This window comes from Hydractinia symbiolongicarpus, chromosome 11 (genome assembly GCF_029227915.1).
Source record: "Hydractinia symbiolongicarpus strain clone_291-10 chromosome 11, HSymV2.1, whole genome shotgun sequence".
Lineage (NCBI taxonomy): Eukaryota > Metazoa > Cnidaria > Hydrozoa > Anthoathecata > Hydractiniidae > Hydractinia > Hydractinia symbiolongicarpus.
Genome location: NC_079885.1, coordinates 15,848,787 through 15,867,685, shown reverse-complemented (window position 1 = coordinate 15,867,685; position 18,899 = coordinate 15,848,787). Strand labels below are relative to the sequence as shown.

At 40.4% G+C, this 18,899-nt stretch overlaps 33 non-coding genes across 33 annotated transcripts; all 33 read right to left on the bottom strand.

The window, feature by feature from the left end:
* Positions 1-147: 147 nt before the first annotated feature.
* LOC130616287 (5S ribosomal RNA) lies at positions 148-266 on the bottom strand. Its single transcript, XR_008977370.1, has one exon. It is a non-coding gene; the product is annotated as a 5S ribosomal RNA (ribosomal RNA).
* A 450-nt stretch (positions 267-716) lies between these two features.
* Positions 717-835, bottom strand: LOC130614904 (5S ribosomal RNA). Its single transcript, XR_008975995.1, has one exon. It is a non-coding gene; the product is annotated as a 5S ribosomal RNA (ribosomal RNA).
* Positions 836-1,285: 450 nt separating this feature from the next.
* LOC130619033 (5S ribosomal RNA) lies at positions 1,286-1,404 on the bottom strand. The gene has a single exon (XR_008979776.1). It is a non-coding gene; the product is annotated as a 5S ribosomal RNA (ribosomal RNA).
* A 450-nt stretch (positions 1,405-1,854) lies between these two features.
* LOC130615632 (5S ribosomal RNA) lies at positions 1,855-1,973 on the bottom strand. Its single transcript, XR_008976720.1, has one exon. It is a non-coding gene; the product is annotated as a 5S ribosomal RNA (ribosomal RNA).
* A 450-nt stretch (positions 1,974-2,423) lies between these two features.
* LOC130616286 (5S ribosomal RNA) lies at positions 2,424-2,542 on the bottom strand. Its single transcript, XR_008977369.1, has one exon. It is a non-coding gene; the product is annotated as a 5S ribosomal RNA (ribosomal RNA).
* Positions 2,543-2,992: 450 nt separating this feature from the next.
* Positions 2,993-3,111, bottom strand: LOC130620027 (5S ribosomal RNA). The gene has a single exon (XR_008980760.1). It is a non-coding gene; the product is annotated as a 5S ribosomal RNA (ribosomal RNA).
* Positions 3,112-3,561: 450 nt separating this feature from the next.
* LOC130617223 (5S ribosomal RNA) lies at positions 3,562-3,680 on the bottom strand. The gene has a single exon (XR_008978301.1). It is a non-coding gene; the product is annotated as a 5S ribosomal RNA (ribosomal RNA).
* Positions 3,681-4,130: 450 nt separating this feature from the next.
* On the bottom strand, positions 4,131-4,250 carry LOC130616527 (5S ribosomal RNA). Its single transcript, XR_008977609.1, has one exon. It is a non-coding gene; the product is annotated as a 5S ribosomal RNA (ribosomal RNA).
* A 449-nt stretch (positions 4,251-4,699) lies between these two features.
* Positions 4,700-4,818, bottom strand: LOC130618995 (5S ribosomal RNA). Its single transcript, XR_008979739.1, has one exon. It is a non-coding gene; the product is annotated as a 5S ribosomal RNA (ribosomal RNA).
* A 450-nt stretch (positions 4,819-5,268) lies between these two features.
* LOC130616944 (5S ribosomal RNA) lies at positions 5,269-5,387 on the bottom strand. The gene has a single exon (XR_008978022.1). It is a non-coding gene; the product is annotated as a 5S ribosomal RNA (ribosomal RNA).
* A 450-nt stretch (positions 5,388-5,837) lies between these two features.
* Positions 5,838-5,956, bottom strand: LOC130615703 (5S ribosomal RNA). Its single transcript, XR_008976790.1, has one exon. It is a non-coding gene; the product is annotated as a 5S ribosomal RNA (ribosomal RNA).
* A 450-nt stretch (positions 5,957-6,406) lies between these two features.
* Positions 6,407-6,525, bottom strand: LOC130617300 (5S ribosomal RNA). Its single transcript, XR_008978378.1, has one exon. It is a non-coding gene; the product is annotated as a 5S ribosomal RNA (ribosomal RNA).
* A 450-nt stretch (positions 6,526-6,975) lies between these two features.
* LOC130615701 (5S ribosomal RNA) lies at positions 6,976-7,094 on the bottom strand. Its single transcript, XR_008976788.1, has one exon. It is a non-coding gene; the product is annotated as a 5S ribosomal RNA (ribosomal RNA).
* Positions 7,095-7,544: 450 nt separating this feature from the next.
* LOC130617287 (5S ribosomal RNA) lies at positions 7,545-7,663 on the bottom strand. Its single transcript, XR_008978364.1, has one exon. It is a non-coding gene; the product is annotated as a 5S ribosomal RNA (ribosomal RNA).
* A 450-nt stretch (positions 7,664-8,113) lies between these two features.
* LOC130617181 (5S ribosomal RNA) lies at positions 8,114-8,232 on the bottom strand. Its single transcript, XR_008978259.1, has one exon. It is a non-coding gene; the product is annotated as a 5S ribosomal RNA (ribosomal RNA).
* A 450-nt stretch (positions 8,233-8,682) lies between these two features.
* Positions 8,683-8,801, bottom strand: LOC130615475 (5S ribosomal RNA). Its single transcript, XR_008976564.1, has one exon. It is a non-coding gene; the product is annotated as a 5S ribosomal RNA (ribosomal RNA).
* A 450-nt stretch (positions 8,802-9,251) lies between these two features.
* On the bottom strand, positions 9,252-9,370 carry LOC130617846 (5S ribosomal RNA). Its single transcript, XR_008978922.1, has one exon. It is a non-coding gene; the product is annotated as a 5S ribosomal RNA (ribosomal RNA).
* A 450-nt stretch (positions 9,371-9,820) lies between these two features.
* LOC130615695 (5S ribosomal RNA) lies at positions 9,821-9,939 on the bottom strand. The gene has a single exon (XR_008976783.1). It is a non-coding gene; the product is annotated as a 5S ribosomal RNA (ribosomal RNA).
* A 450-nt stretch (positions 9,940-10,389) lies between these two features.
* Positions 10,390-10,508, bottom strand: LOC130615631 (5S ribosomal RNA). The gene has a single exon (XR_008976719.1). It is a non-coding gene; the product is annotated as a 5S ribosomal RNA (ribosomal RNA).
* A 450-nt stretch (positions 10,509-10,958) lies between these two features.
* Positions 10,959-11,077, bottom strand: LOC130615925 (5S ribosomal RNA). Its single transcript, XR_008977010.1, has one exon. It is a non-coding gene; the product is annotated as a 5S ribosomal RNA (ribosomal RNA).
* A 450-nt stretch (positions 11,078-11,527) lies between these two features.
* LOC130617275 (5S ribosomal RNA) lies at positions 11,528-11,646 on the bottom strand. Its single transcript, XR_008978352.1, has one exon. It is a non-coding gene; the product is annotated as a 5S ribosomal RNA (ribosomal RNA).
* A 450-nt stretch (positions 11,647-12,096) lies between these two features.
* LOC130617083 (5S ribosomal RNA) lies at positions 12,097-12,215 on the bottom strand. Its single transcript, XR_008978161.1, has one exon. It is a non-coding gene; the product is annotated as a 5S ribosomal RNA (ribosomal RNA).
* Positions 12,216-12,665: 450 nt separating this feature from the next.
* Positions 12,666-12,784, bottom strand: LOC130615246 (5S ribosomal RNA). Its single transcript, XR_008976336.1, has one exon. It is a non-coding gene; the product is annotated as a 5S ribosomal RNA (ribosomal RNA).
* Positions 12,785-13,234: 450 nt separating this feature from the next.
* Positions 13,235-13,353, bottom strand: LOC130615969 (5S ribosomal RNA). The gene has a single exon (XR_008977054.1). It is a non-coding gene; the product is annotated as a 5S ribosomal RNA (ribosomal RNA).
* Positions 13,354-13,803: 450 nt separating this feature from the next.
* LOC130616014 (5S ribosomal RNA) lies at positions 13,804-13,922 on the bottom strand. Its single transcript, XR_008977098.1, has one exon. It is a non-coding gene; the product is annotated as a 5S ribosomal RNA (ribosomal RNA).
* Positions 13,923-14,372: 450 nt separating this feature from the next.
* LOC130616361 (5S ribosomal RNA) lies at positions 14,373-14,491 on the bottom strand. The gene has a single exon (XR_008977444.1). It is a non-coding gene; the product is annotated as a 5S ribosomal RNA (ribosomal RNA).
* Positions 14,492-14,941: 450 nt separating this feature from the next.
* LOC130616360 (5S ribosomal RNA) lies at positions 14,942-15,060 on the bottom strand. Its single transcript, XR_008977443.1, has one exon. It is a non-coding gene; the product is annotated as a 5S ribosomal RNA (ribosomal RNA).
* A 450-nt stretch (positions 15,061-15,510) lies between these two features.
* LOC130615245 (5S ribosomal RNA) lies at positions 15,511-15,629 on the bottom strand. The gene has a single exon (XR_008976335.1). It is a non-coding gene; the product is annotated as a 5S ribosomal RNA (ribosomal RNA).
* A 449-nt stretch (positions 15,630-16,078) lies between these two features.
* On the bottom strand, positions 16,079-16,197 carry LOC130615244 (5S ribosomal RNA). The gene has a single exon (XR_008976334.1). It is a non-coding gene; the product is annotated as a 5S ribosomal RNA (ribosomal RNA).
* A 450-nt stretch (positions 16,198-16,647) lies between these two features.
* Positions 16,648-16,766, bottom strand: LOC130615235 (5S ribosomal RNA). Its single transcript, XR_008976325.1, has one exon. It is a non-coding gene; the product is annotated as a 5S ribosomal RNA (ribosomal RNA).
* Positions 16,767-17,216: 450 nt separating this feature from the next.
* LOC130617979 (5S ribosomal RNA) lies at positions 17,217-17,334 on the bottom strand. The gene has a single exon (XR_008979054.1). It is a non-coding gene; the product is annotated as a 5S ribosomal RNA (ribosomal RNA).
* A 450-nt stretch (positions 17,335-17,784) lies between these two features.
* LOC130615630 (5S ribosomal RNA) lies at positions 17,785-17,903 on the bottom strand. The gene has a single exon (XR_008976718.1). It is a non-coding gene; the product is annotated as a 5S ribosomal RNA (ribosomal RNA).
* Positions 17,904-18,353: 450 nt separating this feature from the next.
* On the bottom strand, positions 18,354-18,472 carry LOC130616949 (5S ribosomal RNA). Its single transcript, XR_008978028.1, has one exon. It is a non-coding gene; the product is annotated as a 5S ribosomal RNA (ribosomal RNA).
* Between the last annotated feature and the right edge of the window lie 427 nt (positions 18,473-18,899).

Sequence of the window (18,899 nt, the reverse complement as noted above, 5' to 3'; positions counted from 1 at the left end):
TGGCGCATTTATTGCAGCAAGGTTGTAGCCGTTTTGAAGGGAAAGCAACTTCTAATCATGTCTCTTTCTTGATTTACTCAGCGGCTATTGCGTAAAAAAGATACGTCCCAGTCGTAATGATAAATAATGTAACGTGAAAAAGTCAATAGCCTACGACACCAGGAGTTCCCAGGCGTTCCCCCATCCAAGTACTATCCCGGCCCAACGATGCTTAACTTCCGTGATCGGACGAGAACAGGTGTGTTCATCGTGGTATGGTCGTAGACAAACAAACGGGCAGATATCTACGATTTATTAGCACATTACATCGAAAATGGTTTAAATTTTAAAGGTCATATTTCTTGACTGGATCATCCGAAATAGGTCGTGTTTATGTGCATTTGAAAGCTCATTTCAAGCGCTATCCATTAATTACGACAACCATGCGCTTTAAGATTTCCGGTAAAAAGTTCCAACGAAGGAAATCTAGGGTACTTTCAGACTTTATTTTCATATGACAAAGTTAATTAGCAAATTAGCTACATCGCCATTTTCTTTGTCTGACGCTCGTAATCCATTCATTTGCGACGTGGCGCATTTATTACAGCCAGATTGTAGCCGTTTTGAAGGGAAAGCAACTTCTAATCATGTCTCTTTCTTGATTTACTCAGCTGCTATTGCGTAAAAAAGATACGTCCCAGTCGTAATGATAAATAATGTAACGTGAAAAAGTCAATAGCCTACGACACCAGGAGTTCCCAGGCGGTCCCCCATCCAAGTACTATCCCGGCCCAACGATGCTTAACTTCCGTGATCGGACGAGAACAGGTGTGTTCATCGTGGTATGGTCGTAGACAAACAAACGGGCAGATATCTACGATTTATTAGCACATTACATCGAAAATGGTTTAAATTTTAAAGGTCATATTTCTTGACTGGATCATCCGAAATAGGTCGTGTTTATGTGCATTTGAAAGCTCATTTCAAGCGCTATCCATTAATTACGTCAACCATGCGCTTTAAGATTTCCGGTAAAAAGTTCCAACGAAGGCAATCTAGGGTACTTTCAGACTTAATTTTCATATGACAAAGTTAATTAGCAAATTAGCTACATCGCCATTCTCTTTGTCTGACGCTCGTAATCCATTCATTTGCGACGTGGCGCATTTAATGCTGCCAGATCGTAGCCCTTTTGAAGGGAAAGAAACTTCTAATGATGTCCCTTACTTGATTTACTCAGCGGCTATTGCGTAAAAAAGATACGTCACAGTCCTAATGATAAATAATGTAACGTGAAAAAGTCAATAGACTACGACACCGGGAGTTCCCAGGCGGTCCCCCATCCAAGTACTACCCCGGCCCGACGATGCTTAACTTCCGTGATCGGACGAGAACAGGTGTGTTCATCGTGGTATGGTCGTAGACAAACAAACGGGCAGATATCTACGATTTATTAGCACATTACATCGAAAATGGTTTAAATTATAAAGGTCATATTTCTTGACTGGATTATCCGAAATAGGTCGTGTTTATGTGCATTTGAAAGCTCATTTCAAGCGCTATCCATTAATTACGACAATAATGCGCTTTAAGATTTCCGGTAAAAAGTTCCAACGAAGGAAATCTAGGGTGCTTTCAGACTTAATTTTCATATGACAAAGTTAATTAGCAAAGTAACTACATCGCCATTTTCTTTGTCTGACGCTCGTAATCCATTCATTTGCGACGTGGCGCATTTATTGCAGCAAGATTGTAGCCGTTTTGAAGGGAAAGCAACTTCTAATCATGTCTCTTTCTTGATTTACTCAGCGGCTATTTCGTAAAAAAGATACGTCACAGTCGTAATGATAAATAACGTAACGTGAAAAAGTCAATAGCCTACGACACCGGGAGTTCCCAGGCGGTCCCCCATCCAAGTACTATCCCGGCCCGACGATGCTTAACTTCCGTGATCGGACGAGAACAGGTGTGTTCATCGTGGTATGGTCGTAAACAAACAAACGGTCAGATATCTACGATTTATTAGCACATCACATCGAAAATGGTTTAAACTTTAAAGGTCATATTTACTGACTGGATCATCCGAAATAGGTCGTGTTTATGTGCATTTGAAAACTCATTTCAAGCGCTATCCACTAATTACGACAACCATGCGCTTTAAGATTTCCGGTAAAAAGTTCCAACGAAGGAAATCTAGGGTACTTTCAGACTTTATTTTCATATGACAAAGTTAATTAACAAATTAGCTACATCGCCATTTTCTTTGTCTGACGCTCGTAATCCATTCATTTGCGACGTGGCGCATTTATTGCAGCAAGGTTGTAGCCGTTTTGAAGGGAAAGCAACTTCTAATCATGTCTCTTTCTTGATTTACTCAGCGGCTATTGCGTAAAAAAGATACGTCCCAGTCGTAATGATAAATAATGTAACGTGAAAAAGTCAATAGCCTACGACACCAGGAGTTCCCAGGCGTTCCCCCATCCAAGTACTATCCCGGCCCAACGATGCTTAACTTCCGTGATCGGACGAGAACAGGTGTGTTCATCGTGGTATGGTCGTAGACAAACAAACGGGCAGATATCTACGATTTATTAGCACATTACATCGAAAATGGTTTAAATTTTAAAGGTCATATTTCTTGACTGGATCATCCGAAATAGGTCGTGTTTATGTGCATTTGAAAGCTCATTTCAAGCGCTATCCATTAATTACGACAACCATGCGCTTTAAGATTTCCGGTAAAAAGTTCCAACGAAGGAAATCTAGGGTACTTTCAGACTTTATTTTCATATGACAAAGTTAATTAGCAAATTAGCTACATCGCCATTTTCTTTGTCTGACGCTCGTAATCCATTCATTTGCGACGTGGCGCATTTATTGCAGCCAGATTGTAGCCGTTTTGAAGGGAAAGCAACTTCTAATCATGTCTCTTTCTTGATTTACTCAGCGGCTATTGCGTAAAAAAGATACGTCCCAGTCGTAATGATAAATAATGTAACGTGAAAAAGTCAATAGCCTACGACACCAGGAGTTCCCAGGCGGTCCCCCATCCAAGTACTATCCCGGCCCAACGATGCTTAACTTCCGTGATCGGACGAGAACAGGTGTGTTCATCGTGGTATGGTCGTAGACAAACAAACGGGCAGATATCTACGATTTATTAGCACATTACATCGAAAATGGTTTAAATTTTAAAGGTCATATTTCTTGACTGGATCATCCGAAATAGGTCGTGTTTATGTGCATTTGAAAGCTCATTTCAAGCGCTATCCATTAATTACGACAACCATGCGCTTTAAGATTTCCGGTAAAAAGTTCCAACGAAGGCAATCTAGGGTACTTTCAGACTTAATTTTCATATGACAAAGTTAATTAGCAAATTAGCTACATCGCCATTCTCTTTGTCTGACGCTCGTAATCCATTCATTTGCGACGTGGCGCATTTAATGCTGCCAGATCGTAGCCCTTTTGAAGGAAAAGAAACTTCTAATGATGTCCCTTACTTGATTTACTCAGCGGCTATTGCGTAAAAAAGATACGTCACAGTCGTATTGATAAATAATGTAACGTGAAAAAGTCAATAGCCTACGACACCGGGAGTTCCCAGGCGGTCCTCCATCCAAGTACTATCCCGGCCCGAGGATGCTTAACTTCCGTGATCGGACGAGAACAGGTGTGTTCATCGTGGTATGGTCGTAGACACACAAACGGGCAGATATCTACGATTTATTAGCACATTACATCGAAAATGGTTCAAACTTTAAAGGTCATATTTCTTGACTGGATCATCCGAAATAGGTCGTGTTTATGTGCATTTGAAAGCTCTTTTTAAGCGCTATCGATTCTTTACGACAACCATGCGCTTTAAGATTTCCGGTAAAAAGTTCCAACGAAGGAAATCTAGGGTGCTTTCAGACTTAATTTTCATATGACAAAGTTAATTAGCAAAGTAACTACATCGCCATTTTCTTTGTCTGACGCTCGTAATCCATTTATTTGCGACGTGGCGCATTTATTGCAGCAAGATTGTAGCCGTTTTGAAGGGAAAGCAAATTCTAATCATGTCTCTTTCTTGATTTACTCAGCGGCTATTGCGTAAAAGAGATACGTCCCAGTCGTAATGATAAATAATGTAACGTGAAAAAGTCAATAGCCTACGACACCAGGAGTTCCCAGGCGGTCGCCCCATCCAAGTACTATCCCGGCCCAACGATGCTTAACTTCCGTGATCGGACGAGAACAGGTGTGTTCATCGTGGTATGGTCGTAGACAAACAAACCGGCAGATATCTACGATTTATTAGCACATTACATCGAAATGGTTTAAACTTTAAAGGTCATATTTCTTGACTGGATTATCCGAAATAGGTCGTGTTTATGTGCATTTGAAAGCTCATTTCAAGCGCTATTCATTAATTACGACAATAATGCGCTTTAAGATTTCCGGTAAAAAGTTCCAACGAAGGATATCTAGGGTACTTTCAGACTTAATTTTCATATGACAAAATTAGTTAGCAAAGTAAGTACATCGCTATTTTCTTTGTCTGACGCTCGTAATCCATTCATTTGCGACATGGCGCATTTATTGCAGCACGATGGTAGTCGTTTTGAAGGGAAAGCAACTTCTAATCATGTCTCTTTCTTGATTTACTCGGCGGCTATTGCGTAAAAAAGATACGTCACAGTCGTAATGATAAATAATGTAACGTGAAAGAGTCAATAGCCTACGACACCGGGAGTTCCCAGGCGGTCCCCCATCCAAGTACTATCCTGGCCCGACGATGCTTAACTTCCGTGATCGGACGAGAACAGGTGTGTTCATCGTGGTATGGTCGTAGACAAACAAACGGGCAGATATCTACGATTTATTAGCACATTACATCGAAAATGGTTTAAACTTTAAAGGTCATATTTCTTGACTGGGTTATCCGAAATAGGTCGTGTTTATGTGCATTTGAAAGCTCATTTCAAGCGCTATCGAATAATTACGACAACCATGCGCTTTAAGATTTCCGGTAAAAAGTTCCAACGAAGGCAATCTAGGGTACTTTCAGACCTAATTTTCATATGACAAAGTTAATTAGCAAATTAGCTACATCGCCATTTTCTTTGTTTGACGCTCGTAATCCATTCATTTGCGACTTGGCGCATTTAATGCTGCCAGATCGTAGCCCTTTTGAAGGGGAAGAAACTTCTAATCATGTCTCTTTCTTGATTTACTCGGCGGCTATTGCGTAAAAAAGATACGTCACAGTCGTAATGATAAATAATGTAACGTGAAAAAGTCAATAGCCTACGACACCGGGAGTTCCCAGGCGGTCCCCCATCCAAGTACTATCCCGGCCCAACGATGCTTAACTTCCGTGATCGGACGACAACAGGTGTGTTCATCGTGGTATGGTCGTAGACACACAAAGGGGCAGATATCTACGATTTATTAGCACATTACATCGAAAATGGTTCACACTTTAAAGGTCATATTTCTTGACTGGATCATCCGAAATAGGTCGTGTTTATGTGCATTTGAAAGCTCTTTTTAAGCGCTATCGATTCTTTACGACAACCATGCGCTTTAAGATTTCCGGTAAAAAGTTCCAACGAAGGAAATCTAGGGAGCTTTCAGACTTAATTTTCATATGACAAAGTTAATTAGCAAAGTAACTACATCGCCATTTTCTTTGTCTGACGCTCGTAATCCATTTATTTGCGACGTGGCGCATTTATTGCAGCAAGATTGTAGCCGTTTTGAAGGGAAAGCAAATTCTAATCATGTCTCTTTCTTGATTTACTCAGCGGCTATTTCGTAAAAAAGATACGTCCCAGTCGTAATGATAAATAATGTAACGTGAAAAATTCAATAGCCTACGACACCAGGAGTTCCCAGGCGGTCCCCCATCCAAGTACTATCCCGGCCCAACGATGCTTAACTTCCGTGATCGGACGAGAACAGGTGTGTTTATCGTGGTATGGTCGTAGACAAACAAACGGGCAGATATCTACGATTTATTAGCACATTACATCGAAAATGGTTTAAATTTTAAAGGTCATATTTCTTGACTGGATTATCCGAAATAGGTCGTGTTTATGTGCATTTGAAAGCTCATTTCAAGCGCTATCCATTAATTACGACAATAATGCGCTTTAAGATTTCCGGTAAAAAGTTCCAACGAAGGAAATCTAGGGTGCTTTCAGACTTAATTTTCATATGACAAAGTTAATTAGCAAAGTAACTACATCGCCATTTTCTTTGTCTGACGCTCGTAATCCATTCATTTGCGACTTGGCGCATTTAATGCTGCCAGATCGTAGCCCTTTTGAAGGGGAAGAAACTTCTAATGACGTCCCTTACTTGATTTACTCAGCGGCTATTGCGTAAAAAAGATACGTCACAGTCGTAATGATAAATAATGTAACGTGAAAAATTCAATAGCCTACGACACCGGGAGTTCCCAGGCGGTCCCCCATCCAAGTACTATCCCGGCCCAACGATGCTTAACTTCCGTGATCGGACGAGAACAGGTGTGTTCATCGTGGTATGGTCGTAGACACACAAAGGGGCAGATATCTACGATTTATTAGCACATTACATCGAAAATGGTTCACACTTTAAAGGTCATATTTCTTGACTGGATCATCCGAAATAGGTCGTGTTTATGTGCATTTGAAAGCTCTTTTTAAGCGCTATCGATTCTTTACGACAACCATGCGCTTTAAGATTTCCGGTAAAAAGTTCCAACGAAGGAAATCTAGGGAGCTTTCAGACTTAATTTTTATATGACAAAGTTAATTAGCAAAGTAACTACATCGCCATTTTCTTTGTCTGACGCTCGTAATCCATTTATTTGCGACGTGGCGCATTTATTGCAGCAAGATTGTAGCCGTTTTGAAGGGAAAGCAAATTCTAATCATGTCTCTTTCTTGATTTACTCAGCGGCTATTTCGTAAAAAAGATACGTCCCAGTCGTAATGATAAATAATGTAACGTGAAAAAGTCAATAGCCTACGACACCAGGAGTTCCCAGGCGGTCCCCCATCCAAGTACTATCCCGGCCCAACGATGCTTAACTTCCGTGATCGGACGAGAACAGGTGTGTTTATCGTGGTATGGTCGTAGACAAACAAACGGGCAGATATCTACGATTTATTAGCACATTACATCGAAAATGGTTTAAATTTTAAAGGTCATATTTCTTGACTGGATTATCCGAAATAGGTCGTGTTTATGTGCATTTGAAAGCTCATTTCAAGCGCTATCCATTAATTACGACAATAATGCGCTTTAAGATTTCCGGTAAAAAGTTCCAACGAAGGAAATCTAGGGTGCTTTCAGACTTAATTTTCATATGACAAAGTTAATTAGCAAAGTAACTACATCGCCATTTTCTTTGTCTGACGCTCGTAATCCATTCATTTGCGACTTGGCGCATTTAATGCTGCCAGATCGTAGCCCTTTTGAAGGGGAAGAAACTTCTAATGACGTCCCTTACTTGATTTACTCAGCGGCTATTGCGTAAAAAAGATACGTCACAGTCGTAATGATAAATAATGTAACGTGAAAAAGTCAATAGCCTACGACACCGGGAGTTCCCAGGCGGTCCCCCATCCAAGTACTATCCCGGCCCAACGATGCTTAACTTCCGTGATCGGACGAGAACAGGTGTGTTCATCGTGGTATGGTCGTAGACACACAAAGGGGCAGATAACTACGATTTATTAGCACATTACATCGAAAATGGTTCACACTTTAAAGGTCATATTTCTTGACTGGATCATCCGAAATAGGTCGTGTTTAAGTGCATTTGAAAGCTCTTTTTAAGCGCTATCGATTCTTTACGACAACCATGCGCTTTAAGATTTCCGGTAAAAAGTTCCAACGAAGGAAATCTAGGGAGCTTTCAGACTTAATTTTCATATGACAAAGTTAATTAGCAAAGTAACTACATCGCCATTTTCTTTGTCTGACGCTCGTAATCCATTCATTTGCGACGTGGCGCATTTATTGCAGCAAGATTGTAGCCGTTTTGAAGGGAAAGCAACTTCTAATCATGTCTCTTTCTTGATTTACTCAGCGGCTATTTCGTAAAAAAGATACGTCACAGTCGTAATGATAAATAATGTAACGTGAAAAAGTCAATAGCCTACGACACCGGGAGTTCCCAGGCGGTGCCCCATCCAAGTACTATCCCGGCCCGACGATGCTTAACTTCCGTGATCGGACGAGAACAGGTGTGTTCATCGTGGTACGGTCGTAAACAAACAAACGGGCAGATATCTACGATTTATTAGCACATTACATCGAAAATGGTTTAAACTTTAAAGGTCATATTTATTGACTGGATCATCCGAAATAGGTCGTGTTTATGTGCATTTGAAAGCTCATTTCAAGCGCTATCCATTAATTACGACAATAATGCGCTTTAAGATTTCCGGTAAAAAGTTCCAACGAAGGAAATCTAGGGTGCTTTCAGACTTAATTTTCATATGACAAAGTTAATTAGCAAAGTAACTACATCGCCATTTTCTTTGTCTGACGCTCGTAATCCATTCATTTGCGACGTGGCGAATTTATTGCAGCAAGATTGTAGCCGTTTTGAAGGGAAAGCAACTTCTAATCATGTCTCTTTCTTGATTTACTCAGCGGCTATTTCGTAAAAAAGATACGTCACAGTCGTAATGATAAATAATGTAACGTGAAAAAGTCAATAGCCTACGACACCGGGAGTTCCCAGGCGGTCCCCCATCCAAGTACTATCCCGGCCCGACGATGCTTAACTTCCGTGATCGGACGAGAACAGGTGTATTCATCGTGGTATGGTCGTAAACAAACAAACGGGCAGATATCTACGATTTATTAGCACATTACATCGAAAATGGTTTAAACTTTAAAGGTCATATTTATTGACTGGATCATCCGAAATAGGTCGTGTTTATGTGCATTTGAAAGCTCATTTCAAGCGCTATCAATTAATTACGAAAACCATGCGCTTTAAGATTTCCGGTAAAAAGTTCCAACGAAGGCAATCTAGGGTACTTTCAGACTTAATTTTCATATGACAAAGTTAATTAGCAAATTAGCTACATCGCCATTCTCTTTGTCTGACGCTCGTAATCCATTCATTTGCGACGTGGCGCATTTAATGCTGCCAGATCGTAGCCCTTTTGAAGGGAAAGAAACTTCTAATGATGTCCCTTACTTGATTTACTCAGCGGCTATTGCGTAAAAAAGATACGTCACAGTCGTAATGATAAATAATGTAACGTGAAAAAGTCAATAGCCTACGACACCGGGAGTTCCCAGGCGGTCCTCCATCCAAGTACTATCCCGGCCCGAGGATTCTTAACTTCCGTGATCGGACGAGAACAGGTGTTTTCATCGTGGTATGGTCGTAGACACACAAACGGGCAGATAACTATGATTTATTAGCACATTACATCGAAAATGGTTTAAACTTTAAAGGTCATATTTATTGACTGGATCATCCGAAATAGGTCGTGTTTATGTGCATTTGAAAGCTCATTTCAAGCGCTATCCATTAATTACGAAAACCATGCGCTTTAAGATTTCCGGTAAAAAGTTCCAACGAAGGCAATCTAGGGTACTTTCAGACTTAATTTTCATATGACAAAGTTAATTAGCAAATTAACTACATCGCCATTTTCTTTGTCTGACGCTCGTAATCCATTCATTTGCGACTTGGCGCATTTATTGCCGCCAGATCGTAGCCGTTTTGAAGGGAAAGCAACTTCTAATCATGTCTCTTTCTTGATTTACTCAGCGGCTATTTCGTAAAAAAGATACGTCCCAGTCGTAATGATAAATAATGTAACGTGAAAAAGTCAATAGCCTACGACACCAGGAGTTCCCAGGTGGTCCCCCATCCAAGTACTATCCCGGCCCAACGATGCTTAACTTCCGTGATCGGACGAGAACAGGTGTGTTCATCGTGGTATGGTCGTAGACAAACAAACGGGCAGATATCTACGATTTATTAGCACATTACATCGAAAATGGTTTAAATTTTAAAGGTCATATTTCTTGACTGGATTATCCGAAATAGGTCGTGTTTATGTGCATTTGAAAGCTCATTTCAAGCGCTATCCATTAATTACGACAATAATGCGCTTTAAGATTTCCGGTAAAAAGTTCCAACGAAGGAAATCTAGGGTGCTTTCAGACTTAATTTTCATATGACAAAGTTAATTAGCAAAGTAACTACATCGCCATTTTCTTTGTCTGACGCTCGTAATCCATTCATTTGCGACGTGGCGCATTTATTGCAGCAAGATTGTAGCCGTTTTGAAGGGAAAGCAACTTCTAATCATGTCTCTTTCTTGATTTACTCAGCGGCTATTTCGTAAAAAAGATACGTCACAGCCGTAATGATAAATAATGTAACGTGAAAAAGTCAATAGCCTACGACACCGGGAGTTCCCAGGCGGTCCCCCATCCAAGTACTATCCCGGCCCGACGATGCTTAACTTCCGTGATCGGACGAGAACAGGTGTGTTCATCGTGGTATGGTCGTAAACAAACAAACGGGCAGATATCTACGATTTATTAGCACATTACATCGAAAATGGTTTAAATTTTAAAGGTCATATTTCTTGACTGCATTATCCGAAATAGGTCGTGTTTATGTGCATTTGAAAGCTCATTTCAAGCGCTATCCATTAATTACGACAATAATGCGCTTTAAGATTTCCGGTAAAAAGTTCCAACGAAGGAAATCTAGGGTGCTTTCAGACTTAATTTTCATATGACAAAGTTAATTAGCAAAGTAACTACATCGCCATTTTCTTTGTCTGACGCTCGTAATCCATTCATTTGCGACGTGGCGCATTTATTGCAGCAAGATTGTAGCCGTTTTGAAGGGAAAGCAACTTCTAATCATGTGTCTTTCTTGATTTACTCAGCGGCTATTGCGTAAAAAAGATACGTCCCAGTCGTAATGATAAACAATGTAACGTGAAAAAGTCAATAGCCTACAACACCAGGAGTTCCCAGGCGGTCCCCCATCCAAGTACTATCCCGGCCCAACGATGCTTAACTTCCGTGATCGGACGAGAACAGGTGTGTTTATCGTGGTATGGTCGTAGACAAACAAACGTGCAGATATCTACGATTTATTAGCACATTACATCGAAAATGGTTTAAATTTTAAAGGTCATATTTCTTGACTGGATCATCCGAAATAGGTCGTGTTTATGTGCATTTGAAAGCTCATTTCAAGCGCTATCCATTAATTACGACAACCATGCGCTTTAAGATTTCCGGTAAAAAGTTCCAACGAAGGCAATCTAAGGTACTTTCAGACTTAATTTTCATATGACAAAGTTAATTAGCAAAGTAACTACATCGCCATTTTCTTTGTCTGACGCTCGTAATCCATTTATTTGCGACGTGGCGCATTTATTGCAGCAAGATTGTAGCCGTTTTGAAGGGAAAGCAACTTCTAATCATGTCTCTTTCTTGATTTACTCAGCGGCTATTGCGTAAAAAAGATACGTCCCAGTCGTAATGATAAATAATGTAACGTGAAAAAGTCAATAGCCTACGACACCGGGAGTTCCCAGGCGGTCCCCCATCCAAGTACTATCCCGGCCCAACGATGCTTAACTTCCGTGATCGGACGAGAACAGGTGTGTTCATCGTGGTATGGTCGTAGACAAGCAAACGGGCAGATATCTACGATTTATTAGCACATTACATCAAAAATGGTTTAAATTTTAAAGGTCATATTTCTTGACTGGATTATCCGAAAAAGGTTGTGTTTATGTGCATTTGAAAGCTCGTTTCAAGCGCTATCCATTAATTACGACAATAATGCGCTTTAAGATTTCCGGTAAAAAGTTCCAACGAAGGCAATCTAGGGTACTTTCAGACTTAATTTTCATATGACAAAGTTAATTAGCAAAGTAACTACATCGCCATTTTCTTTGTCTGACGCTCTTAATCCATTTATTTGCGACGTGGCGCATTTATTGCAGCAAGATTGTAGCCGTTTTGAAGGGAAAGCAAATTCTAATCATGTCTCTTTCTTGATTTACTCAGCGGCTATTTCGTAAAAAAGATACGTCCCAGTCCTAATGATAAATAATGTAACGTGAAAAAGTCAATAGCCTACGACACCAGGAGTTCCCAGGCGGTCCCCCATCCAAGTACTATCCCGGCCCAACGATGCTTAACTTCCGTGATCGGACGAGAACAGGTGTGTTTATCGTGGTATGGTGGTAGACAAACAAACGGGCAGATATCTACGATTTATTAGCACATTACATCGAAAATGGTTTAAATTTTAAAGGTCATATTTCTTGACTGGATTATCCGAAATAGGTCGTGTTTATGTGCATTTGAAAGCTCGTTTCAAGCGCTATCCATTAATTACGACAATAATGCGCTTTAAGATTTCCGGTAAAAAGTTCCAACGAAGGCAATCTAGGGTACTTTCAGACTTAATTTTCATATGACAAAGTTAATTAGCAAATTAACTACATCGCCATTTTTTTTGTCTGACGCTCGTAATCCATTCATTTGCGACTTGGCGCACTTATTGCTGCCAGATCGTAGCCGTTTTGAAGGGAAAGCAACTTCTAATCATGTCTCTTTCTTGATTTACTCAGCGGCTATTTCGTAAAAAAGATACGTCACAGTCGTAATGATAAATAATGTAACGTGAAAAAGTCAATAGCCTACGACACCGGGAGTTCCCAGGCGGTCCCCCATCCAAGTACTATCCCGGCCCGACGATGCTTAACTTCCGTGATCGGACGAGAACAGGTGTGTTCATCGTGGTATGGTCGTAGACAAACAAACGGGCAGATATCTACGATTTATTAGCACATTACATCAAAAATGGTTTAAATTTTAAAGGTCATATTTCTTGACTGGATTATCCGAAAAAGGTTGTGTTTATGTGCATTTGAAAGCTCGTTTCAAGCGCTATCCATTAATTACGACAATAATGCGCTTTAAGATTTCCGGTAAAAAGTTCCAAGGAAGGCAATCTAGGGTACTTTCAGACTTAATTTTCATATGACAAAGTTAATTAGCAAAGTAACTACATCGCCATTTTCTTTGTCTGACGCTCGTAATCCATTTATTTGCGACGTGGCGCATTTATTGCAGCAAGATTGTAGCCGTTTTGAAGGGAAAGCAACTTATAATCATGTCTCTTTCTTGATTTACTCAGCGGCTATTGCGTAAAAAAGATACGTCCCAGTCCTAATGATAAATAATGTAACGTGAAAAAGTCAATAGCCTACGACACCGGGAGTTCCCAGGCGGTCCCCCATCCAAGTACTATCCCGGCCCAACGATGCTTAACTTCCGTGATCGGACGAGAACAGGTGTGTTTATCGTGGTATGGTCGTAGACAAACAAACGGGCAGATATCTACGATTTATTAGAACATTACATCAAAAATGGTTTAAATTTTAAAGGTCATATTTCTTGACTGGATTATCCGAAATAGGTTGTGTTTATGTGCATTTGAAAGCTCGTTTCAAGCGCTATCCATTAATTACAACAATAATGCGCTTTAAGATTTCCGGTAAAAAGTTCCAACGAAGGCAATCTAGGGTACTTTCAGATTTAATTTTCATATGACAAAGTTAATTAGCAAATTAACTACATCGCCATTTTCTTTGTCTGACGCTCGTAATCTATTCATTTGCGACTTGGCGCATTTATTGCTGCCAGATCGTAGCCGTTTTGAAGGGAAAGCAACTTCTAATCATGTCTCTTTCTTGATTTACTCAGCGGCTATTTCGTAAAAAAGATACGTCACAGTCGTAATGATAAATAATGTAACGTGAAAAAGTCAATAGCCTACGACACCGGGAGTTCCCAGGCGGTCCCCCATCCAAGTACTATCCCGGCCCGACGATGCTTAACTTCCGTGATCGGACGAGAACAGGTGTGTTCATCGTGGTACGGTCGTAGACAAACAAACGGGCAGATATCTACGATTTATTAGCACATTACATCGAAAATGGTTCAAACTTTAAAGGTCATATTTCTTGACTGGATCATTCGAAATAGGTCGTGTTTATGTGCGTTTGACAGCTCTTTTTAAGCGCTATCGATTCTTGACAACAATAATGCGCTTTATGATTTCCGGTAAAAAGTTCCAACGAAGGAAATCTAGGGTGCTTTCCGACTTAATTTTATTATGACAAAGTTAATTAGCAAAGTAACTACATCGCCATTTTCTTTGTCTGACGCTTGTAATCCATTTATTTGCGACTTGGCGCATTTATTGCTGCCAGATCGTAGCCGTTTTGAAGGGAAAGCAACTTCTAATCATGTCTCTTTCTTGATTTACTCAGCGGCTATTTCGTAAAAAAGATACGTCACAGTCGTAATGATAAATAATGTAACGTGAAAAAGTCAATAGCCTACGACACCGGGAGTTCCCAGGCGGTCCCCCATCCAAGTACTATCCCGGCCCGACGATGCTTAACTTCCGTGATCGGACGAGAACAGGTTTGTTCATCGTGGTATGGTCGTAGACAAACAAACGGGCAGATATCTACGATTTATTAGCACATTACATCGAAAATGGTTCAAACTTTAAAGGTCATATTTCTTGACTGGATCATTCGAAATAGGTCGTGTTTATGTGCGTTTGACAGCTCTTTTTAAGCGCTATCGATTCTTGACAACAATAATGCGCTTTATGATTTCCGGTAAAAAGTTCCAACGAAGGAAATCTAGGGTGCTTTCCGACTTAATTTTATTATGACAAAGTTAATTAGCAAAGTAACTACATCGCCATTTTCTTTGTCTGACGCTTGTAATCCATTCATTTGCGACTTGGCGCATTTATTGCTGCCAGATCGTAGCCGTTTTGAAGGGAAAGCAACTTCTAATCATGTCTCTTTCTTGATTTACTCAGCGGCTATTTCGTAAAAAAGATACGTCACAGTCGTAATGATAAATAATGTAACGTGAAAAAGTCAATAGCCTACGACACCGGGAGTTCCCAGGCGGTCCCCCATCCAAGTACTATCCCGGCCCGACGATGCTTAACTTCCGTGATCGGACGAGAACAGGTTTGTTCATCGTGGTATGGTCGTAGACAAACAAACGGGCAGATATCTACGATTTATTAGCACATTACATCGAAAATGGTTCAAACTTTAAAGGTCATATTTCTTGACTGGATCATTCGAAATAGGTCGTGTTTATGTGCGTTTGACAGCTCTTTTTAAGCGCTATCGATTCTTGACAACAATAATGCGCTTTATGATTTCCGGTAAAAAGTTCCAACGATGGAAATCTAGGGTGCTTTCCGACTTAATTTTATTATGACAAAGTTAATTAGCAAAGTAACTACATCGCCATTTTCTTTGTCTGACGCTTGTAATCCATTCATTTGCGACTTGGCGCATTTATTGCTGCCAGATCGTAGCCGTTTTGAAGGGAAAGCAACTTCTAATCATGTCTCTTTCTTGATTTACTCAGCGGCTATTTCGTAAAAAAGATACGTCACAGTCGTAATGATAAATAATGTAACGTGAAAAAGTCAATAGCCTACGACACCGGGAGTTCCCAGGCGGTCCCCCATCCAAGTACTATCCCGGCCCGACGATGCTTAACTTCCGTGATCGGACGAGAACAGGTGTGTTCATCGTGGTATGGTCGTAGACAAACAAACGGGCAGATATCTACGATTTATTAGCACATTACATCGAAAATGGTTCAAACTTTAAAGGTCATATTTCTTGACTGGATCATTCGAAATAGGTCGTGTTTATGTGCATTTGAAAGCTCATTTCAAGCGCTATCCATTAATTACGACAACCATGCGCTTTATGATTTCCGGAAAAAAGTTCCAACGAAGGAAATCTAGGGTGCTTTCCGACTTAATTTTCATATGACAAAGTTAATTAGCAAAGTTACTACATCGCCATTTTCTTTGTCTGACGCTCGTAATCCATTCATTTGCGACTTGGCGCATTTATTGCTGCCAGATCGTAGCCGTTTTGAAGGGAAAGCAACTTCTAATCATGTCTCTTTCTTGATTTACTCAGCGGCTATTTCGTAAAAAGATACGTCACAGTCGTAATGATAAATAATGTAACGTGAAAAAGTCAATAGCCTACGACACCGGGAGTTCCCAGGCGGTCCCCCATCCAAGTACTATCCCGGCCCGACGATGCTTAACTTCCGTGATCGGACGAGAACAGGTGTGTTCATCGTGGTATGGTCGTAGACAAACAAACGGGCAGATATCTACGATTTATTAGCACATTACATCGAAAATGGTTCAAACTTTAAAGGTCATATTTCTTGACTGGATCATTCGAAATAGGTCGTGTTTATGTGCGTTTGACAGCTCTTTTTAAGCGCTATCGATTCTTGACAACAATAATGCGCTTTATGATTTCCGGTAAAAAGTTCCAACGAAGGAAATCTAGGGTGCTTTCCGACTTAATTTTATTATGACAAAGTTAATTAGCCATGTAACTACATCGCCATTTTCTTTGTCTGACGCTTGTAATCCATTCATTTGCGACTTGGCGCATTTATTGCTGCCAGATCGTAGCCGTTTTGAAGGGAAAGCAACTTCTAATCATGTCTCTTTCTTGATTTACTCAGCGGCTATTTCGTAAAAAAGATACGTCACAGTCGTAATGATAAATAATGTAACCTGAAAAAGTCAATAGCCTACGACACCGGGAGTTCCCAGGCGGTCCCCCATCCAAGTACTATCCCGGCCCGACGATGCTTAACTTCCGTGTTCGGACGAGAACAGGTGTGTTCATCGTGGTATGGTCGTAGACAAACAAACGGGCAGATATCTACGATTTATTAGCACATTACATCGAAAATGGTTCAAACTTTAAAGGTCATATTTCTTGACTGGATCATTCGAAATAGGTCGTGTTTATGTGCGTTTGACAGCTCTTTTTAAGCGCTATCGATTCTTGACAACAATAATGCGCTTTATGATTTCCGGTAAAAGGTTCCAACGAAGGAAATCTAGGGTCCTTTCCGACTTAATTTTCATATGACAAAGTTAATTAGCAAAGTTACTACATCGCCATTTTCTTTGTCTGACGCTCGTAATCCATTCATTTGCGACTTGGCGCATTTATTGCTGCCAGATCGTAGCCGTTTTGAAGGGAAAGCAACTTCTAATCATGTCTTTTTCTTGATTTACTCAGCGGCTATTGCGTAAAAAAGATACGTCCCAGTCGTAATGATAAATAATGTAACGTGAAAAAGTCAATAGCCTACGACACCGGGAGTTCCCAGGCGGTCCCCCATCCAAGTACTATCCCGGCCCAACGATGCTTAACTTCCGTGATCTGACGAGAACAGGTGTGTATTCGTGGTATGGTCGTAGACAAACAAACGGGCAGATATCTACGATTTATTAGCACATTACATCGAATATGGTTTAAACTTTAAAGGTCATATTTCTTGACTGGATTATCCGAAATAGGTCGTGTTTATGTGCATTTGAAAGCTCATTTCAAGCGCTATTCGTTAATTACGACAATAATGCGCTTTAAGATTTCCGGTAAAAAGTTCCAACGAAGGAAATCTAGGGTACTTTCAGACTTAATTTTCATATGACAAAATTAGTTAGCAAAGTAAGTACACCGCTATTTTCTTTGTCTGACGCTCGTAATCCATTCATTTGCGACTTGGCGCATTTATTGCTGCCAGATCGTAGCCGTTTTGAAGGGAAAGCAACTTCTAATCATGTCTCTTTCTTGATTTACTCAGCGGCTATTTCGTAAAAAAGATACGTCACAGTCGTAATGATAAATAATGTAACGTGAAAAAGTCAATAGCCTACGACACCGGGAGTTCCCAGGCGGTCCCCCATCCAAGTACTATCCCGGCCCGACGATGCTTAACTTCCGTGATCGGACGAGAACAGGTGTGTTCATCGTGGTATGGTCGTAAACAAACAAACGGGCAGATATCTACGATTTATTAGCACATTACATCGAAAATGGTTTAAACTTTAAAGGTCATATTTCTTGACTGGATCATCCGAAATAGGTCGTTTTTATGTGCATTTGAAAGCTCATTTCAAGCGCTATCCATTAATTACGACAACCATGCGCATTATGATTTCCGGTAAAAAGTTCCAACGAAGGAAATCTAGGGTGCTTTCCGACTTAATTTTCATATGACAAAGTTAATTAGCAAAGTTACTACATCGCCATTTTCTTTGTCTGACGCTCGTAATCCATTTATTTGCGACTTGGCGCATTTATTGCTGCCAGATCGTAGCCGTTTTGAAGGGAAAGCAACTTCTAATCATGTCTCTTTCTTGATTTACTCAGCGGCTATTTCGTAAAAAAGATACGTCACAGTCGTAATGATAAATAATGTAACGTGAAAAAGTCAAAACCTTACGACACCGGGAGTTCCCAGGCGGTCCCCCATCCAAGTACTATCCCGGCCCAACGATGCTTAACTTCCGTGATCGGACGAGAACAGGTGTGTTCATCGTGGTATGGTCGTAGACAAACAAACGGGCAGATATCTACGATTTATTAGCACATTACATCGAAAATGGTTCAAACTTTAAAGGTCATATTTCTTGACTGGATCATTCGAAATAGGTCGTGTTTATGTGCGTTTGACAGCTCTTTTTAAGCGCTATCGATTCTTGACAACAATAATGCGCTTTATGATTTCCGGTAAAAAGTTCCAACGAAGGAAATCTAGGGTGCTTTCCGACTTAATTTTATTATGACAAAGTTAATTAGCAAAGTAACTACATCGCCATTTTCTTTGTCTGACGCTTGTAATCCATTCATTTGCGACTTGGCGCATTTATTGCTGCCAGATCGTAGCCGTTTTGAAGGGAAAGCAACTTCTAATCATGTCTCTTTCTTGATTTACTCAGCGGCTATTTCGTAAAAAAGATACGTCACAGTCGTAATGATAAA